This window comes from Lissotriton helveticus, chromosome 3_1, assembly GCF_964261635.1.
Source record: "Lissotriton helveticus chromosome 3_1, aLisHel1.1, whole genome shotgun sequence".
Lineage (NCBI taxonomy): Eukaryota > Metazoa > Chordata > Amphibia > Caudata > Salamandridae > Lissotriton > Lissotriton helveticus.
Genome location: NC_136061.1, coordinates 1,258,414,199 through 1,258,419,733, shown reverse-complemented (window position 1 = coordinate 1,258,419,733; position 5,535 = coordinate 1,258,414,199). Strand labels below are relative to the sequence as shown.

Here is a 5,535-nt window from a genome sequence, read left to right as displayed (position 1 = left end):
TTGTGTTACAGACACATGTGAAGGCCACAATGAGGATTATTGGTGAGTGCTGGACAACAGGCAATTGCCATGTGGATAATGTGTAATGCTTTCTGAAACAGTTATATGTTATCACAATACAATTGGCTTACTCTTCATATATGTTACTCTGGACCCTGAGACCAATGTTCAAAATTGTTGTCCCTCCACGCATAGGTACCCTGGGAGAGGGAGGAGATGACAGCCTCCAGACATTCAGACCATGGAAAAAAGATAGACTGAAGCATGGTAGATGGCGGAACCTTCATAAGAAATGCACCTGATCCACAGTGATCCCAATCGTATTGTCCCTTTTATGAGTGAATGATTAGGGGTTATGTGCACACTGAAAAAATACCCGCCATCACAATATAGGTCTTAAAACAGACCATAAAATCTATTAACAAAAGCACAGGTGCACCATATCACAATTGCAAAGAGACCAACAAGTTTGTTCCACAAATATAAATAGTAATGTCCAAAAGGTCTTGTGTGGTTGATTCCTTTATTTTTTTTCAAATAGAAAGAAACGAACAGCCGACGCGTTTCGTCCCAAAGGGGACTTCTTCAGGGCTGTATTTACATAGAAAAAAACATACAAAACATACAATTAAAATCATGTTCATTATGTAGCTCAGCCGAGCAACAGTAGTTACAAGATTAAAAACAGATTGATATTTCAAATAACACTGATATAATACACATATTTGCTACATTTAAATGACAAAGATTTAATAGTCACCCCAAACCAAGGGAAAACAGATACCTATTGTGGTTAATAAGGCAGGATTTAAAGCTTTTAACATTTTAATTCATTTGTTGAATGTATAGTATCATCAGAACACCTAGACATAAATTAATCTGGTAATTTGATACAAGAGATAAGGAAGATCTAAAAGGAAGGGGGGGGTAGAGGATTGGAGGGAGGCGGATGTTGGATGCCTTTAGAGATTTTATTCAAGAATGAATAAGAACCGGAACCTACCAAGTGCAAGATGTAAATCTTGGCAGTGTAGTTGATCATGTGGCGAAGGCACGGATGAGTTGATCCCTGTTGTGAGTGTTGTAGTATTTGAAGCTGTGATTAAAGCCTATTTCCAAAAAATAAAAATTAAAAATTAAAAAAAGGGGAACAAGGAACAACAGGGTGAGAAAAACTGATAAAGATCATAGGAAAGGAGAAAGACAGCCTAAAGGACCTAACTGACAAGGATAATAACAAGCAAGGAGGGGAACAAGCGCGTAATATCGTAAAAATGAAAAGACATTGAAAACCTTTAAAAGGCACAGAAACCAAGTTGTCTTCACAAAAGACAAGCCACTCACGTTAAATAAGCATGAGTAGCCAAGAACCAGAGTTATATAGATTCTGTACTTCAACGTGGATGTCAGAACTGGGCTTGCAGATATGCTGTAAGGGAAGAAAATTATAAATGTACAAAGCATTCAAAATACTACATATGTCGATAATCCAATAGAAAGGATTGTGGGGTCGGCCCCTGCTTTTGGTTCATCGACCCAATAATGAGAGAAACTCCCTGTGAGGGAAACCAACAATACCCGAAGGGACTTGATTGGTTTAGAGTCATAGAATGAAAGACTATTACCTGTCAACTTGGTGATTATAAGTCGTTCTTGCGTAATCTTAAGCAGAAAAAAGGGGTCCCTGGTGCACCATCCAAAGGTTGTGCACCCACATCTAAACAGAGAGTAATAATCATATTAAAAGGACCCAAGGCAAAATCCCAAGATCAAATGAATGTATTCAAGGTAGACCCGTTTACCTGAGTATTAGAGAAGTATCTACAGTGACTGAGATAAGAGTAAATTTCAGGCAGACTCTCCTCAAGAATTTAAGTTAGTGTAGTGTGTCCAAGTTGCACCATCCACAGGTTGTACACCTGGACCTGTTAAGGGGAAAGGCAAGGGTCACCGAGAGAGGACCTGATATAAGTCACATTGTATAATAAGCATATTTAGGAGTAAACCTTGTTACCTGAATTTAAAGGTAATATCTTCAATGAACGGTATTATAAGTATCTTGGATAAATACTCTCCACTGTTTCTCCTGTATCTGGAGAATGTAGTAAAAAAGCGATGAACATATATCAGAACGATTTGGAATATCAAAAAATGATCCCTACCAGCCATTGAACAATAATAGGTAGGTTAATTTTGTATGGTTAAGAGCCCTCCCATCCCAGGAAAGATCTCTTGGAAAATAATCGGCGATAGCACACATATAACAAGAGATATACGTGTGTCCATAAGAAAATAAGGCTCAAAATTCTACAGTTATGTATTATCGAGGTAATAGCCCCAAGGAGGCCAGATAAGCCGTCCAGAGTTCTTTTAATGCAATATGTGCCCCCCTTCTAAGAAAGTCTAGTCCCATTAGCAGAGCCCTCCCAAAACCGCAAGTCGAAAGTGAATCGGCTAACTGTTCGTATTTTTTTAAGCTTACCGCAAGTGAAGAAGACTCCTGAAGTGTGTTCCATCAAGCCCTTTGGCTTCGACCCCCAGTCCGTATAGCGCCTGTTGGTAAGGAGCCTGAATGGAGTACTTGTATTTGTACCCCATCTAATTACTAAAGTTGGAACACCTGAGCATAACCCGAACGCGTCGCGAAGGTGCTAGTCGGACACAGGTTAACCGGCCGCCATCTTTAAAGGGTGTCCATAACGTAGAGCCCGCATTGATATCAAGGGTAAAGGATAAGTTATATATACATTACCCATTCATATATAGTTATAAAAATATCTCTTATAAAATACTCAATCGGTAGATGCAAAGAAACTTATCATTATGTAGAAAGTATACCCCTAAGGACTACGTATGGTTGAACTAGATTGCGTTGGAGGCCATATTGGAGTGGTGACAGAGTTCAAAGAAGCCAAATTGCAGAGACACCTAGACATAATGAACGGCCTCGTGGGGTACTAGTGAACAAAGGTTTGACCGGATACCATCTTGAAAAGGTGTCCATAGTGTAATGCCAGCATGATATCTATCAAATAATAAATTTGTATGTATATAACCCAATCGGATATAAGATTAAAATGATATGTCTTATAAAGTAATGAGTAAATAGATACATAATGCGTCTCATTATGTAGGCAAACTTCCACTATGGGATATATTACGTTAGCGGCCATTTTGGAATGGTGAAGATTGTTCGAAAAAACGATGTTAAGGGCAACATGTAGAAGAGCATGTTAGTCGACTCGAGAATAGCCTTCGAGACGAGAGTGCCCTATATTATAAATATGAAGAAGAAAACAAAATAAATTAAAAAAAATAATTAAGATAAAAAATATAAAAATGGAGCAAAAAATCACGTTCTGAATAACAACAAATAATCTACTGTGCAAATTCAACAGACGGGGGATTCTACACAATTATACCCAAAGTGATAATAAAGAAAGGGGATGTATTAAATAATGAACAAAAGAGAAAAAGAAAAGAGAGTGTTCATAATCATCCTGTCTGACCCGTTGTACATGTCATTTTGTGTAGGAAACTTGAATCTAAGACAGGACTGATCTATATGTTAAAAGATATGTCACCAAGAAATTTCATTTGAATAGACAAACAATAAAGGCTTTATGTAATCAGTTAGATCATGATAGCCTTCTTCAAAACACTAATCCCACATGTATCTCACCAATTGTGAGACTTATGGCAGTACTGCATTTTCTGGCCCCAAGTTACTTACAATACAATGTGGCTATATCTGATGGTATGTCACAACCAAGGTTCAGTGGTGTACTACAAGACGTGCTTTCAGGAATGATGAGACACATTGACAGCTACATCCAGTTCCCCAGACGTGAGGATTTTCCAGTGTGAAGGTTGACTTCTATGGATTTGTTCACATCCCACATGTAGTAGTAGCCATTGATGGCACCCATATTGCCTTAGTACCACCGCAAGCCAGGAAACAAATTTACCATAACAGGAAGCACTTCCATTATATAAAAGTGCAAGTGGTCTGCTCACTGGATTTGTGCATCTCAAACTTCAATAGCCACTTCCCTGGATCAGCCCATGATTCCTTCATGCTGCGGAACATCACCATACCCCAGCTGATGTCACAACTTCTGCCAAAGAGGGTTCCTGGCGTGTTGGTACGTTTGATCTGTCCTAACTTTGTGTTGGAGATGCCAAGTAGTATAATCAGAAAGTGTGTAACTTATTGTTGCACCTATGTCTGTCTTCCATCTAGGAGAATCAGTGTCTCCCAACCATTCATGGTTGTTGGCACCGCTGAGGTATCCAACAATGCCTGGGCAAGTCCGCTTTAATGAGGTCCATGGAAGAACACAGCTGCCAGTAGAGCGGGCTTTTGTGCTCCTGCATGCCAGATTTAGATGTCTGGACAGGACTGGGGGAGCCCTCTTCTACTCAACCAAGAAGGTGTGTGAAATCACTGTGGCTTTCTGCATGCTCCACAACATCGCCCTGTGATGTTACATCCCTTATATAGCAGAGGATGGAGACCATGAAATACCACCGGGTGAGGATCCTGAAATGCCAAACTGATGATGATAGTTGTGAAGATGAAGCTGACTGTCGTCAAGATCTCATCAACAACTTCTCATGAGTATAAGTATGTTGTGAGATGTAATTACTTTCACTTTTAAAGCAACATTTGTTTTGGTGATGTGAGGAGTCTGCTAAGGAAAAATATTAGGAAGCTAAAGCTCTGGCAAATTCTGGTGAAAGGTATTTGTGGAGGAAGGTTTTGACACATTCTCAATTTGTTAGTGTTGTTTCGTTTAGCCTAGTTTTTTGTCATGGACAGTTTTCTCCAGATGTTCAATTGTGTGATATGTCAGGTTTGACAATCTATGTTTTACGTACCTTCACCATGGTATTTTCTTTGGATATTTCATAGTTGTGATATTAGCAGGTATATGATGCAGTTTTGATGCACGAAACGGACATGGATTGTACCTGGTAATGTCTGTCACAGCCTTTGGCTGTACAAATCCTGTAAAAAGATAGCTTGCACAGCGATAGGATGGAAGTTAATAGGAATCCATTGGCCTTGTTCCTTGTAGTGTGGTGGTTCTAATTCAATACGTGTGCCATCTTGTGCTCCAACAAAATGTTGTTGTGGGCCCAAATCATGCTAGTCTCCCTTCACATTGGCTAAATCCTCATTGTGTATAAACTGTATGTAGCTGTTGATGTGTCTCCTCGTTGTAGTCCAAATTGCTTATAGCACATCAGTGACATTTGTTGTTGTATTCCAACAGATGTGCAAACACTGGATTGGAATGACCCTGTGATCAGTTCTGCCATGTGTCTGTTTATTGTTTTTTAAATGATGTGGGATTCCTTTTGTGAGATAGGCAATATGGCTCCAGCTGATGACATAGACCAATATTATTCTGCCTATTTTAGAGTAAATTTTCTGAGATACCCCCTCCTTCCATCTTGTTAAGGTCTGTACCTGTGATTAGAACAATGGTATAAAGATGTTATAAGACAAGACACTTGTATGCATGTGTT

At 39.2% G+C, this 5,535-nt stretch overlaps 1 long non-coding RNA gene across 1 annotated transcript; it reads right to left on the bottom strand.

Moving 5' to 3' along the window:
• Window positions 1–515: 515 nt before the first annotated feature.
• LOC144824928 (uncharacterized) lies at window positions 516–2,093 on the bottom strand. The gene is made up of 6 exons (XR_013609184.1): window positions 2,015–2,093; window positions 1,803–1,925; window positions 1,626–1,717; window positions 1,345–1,429; window positions 1,004–1,109; window positions 516–591 (listed from the first exon to the last, which is right to left on the bottom strand). It is a non-coding gene; the product is annotated as an uncharacterized LOC144824928 (long non-coding RNA).
• Between the last annotated feature and the right edge of the window lie 3,442 nt (window positions 2,094–5,535).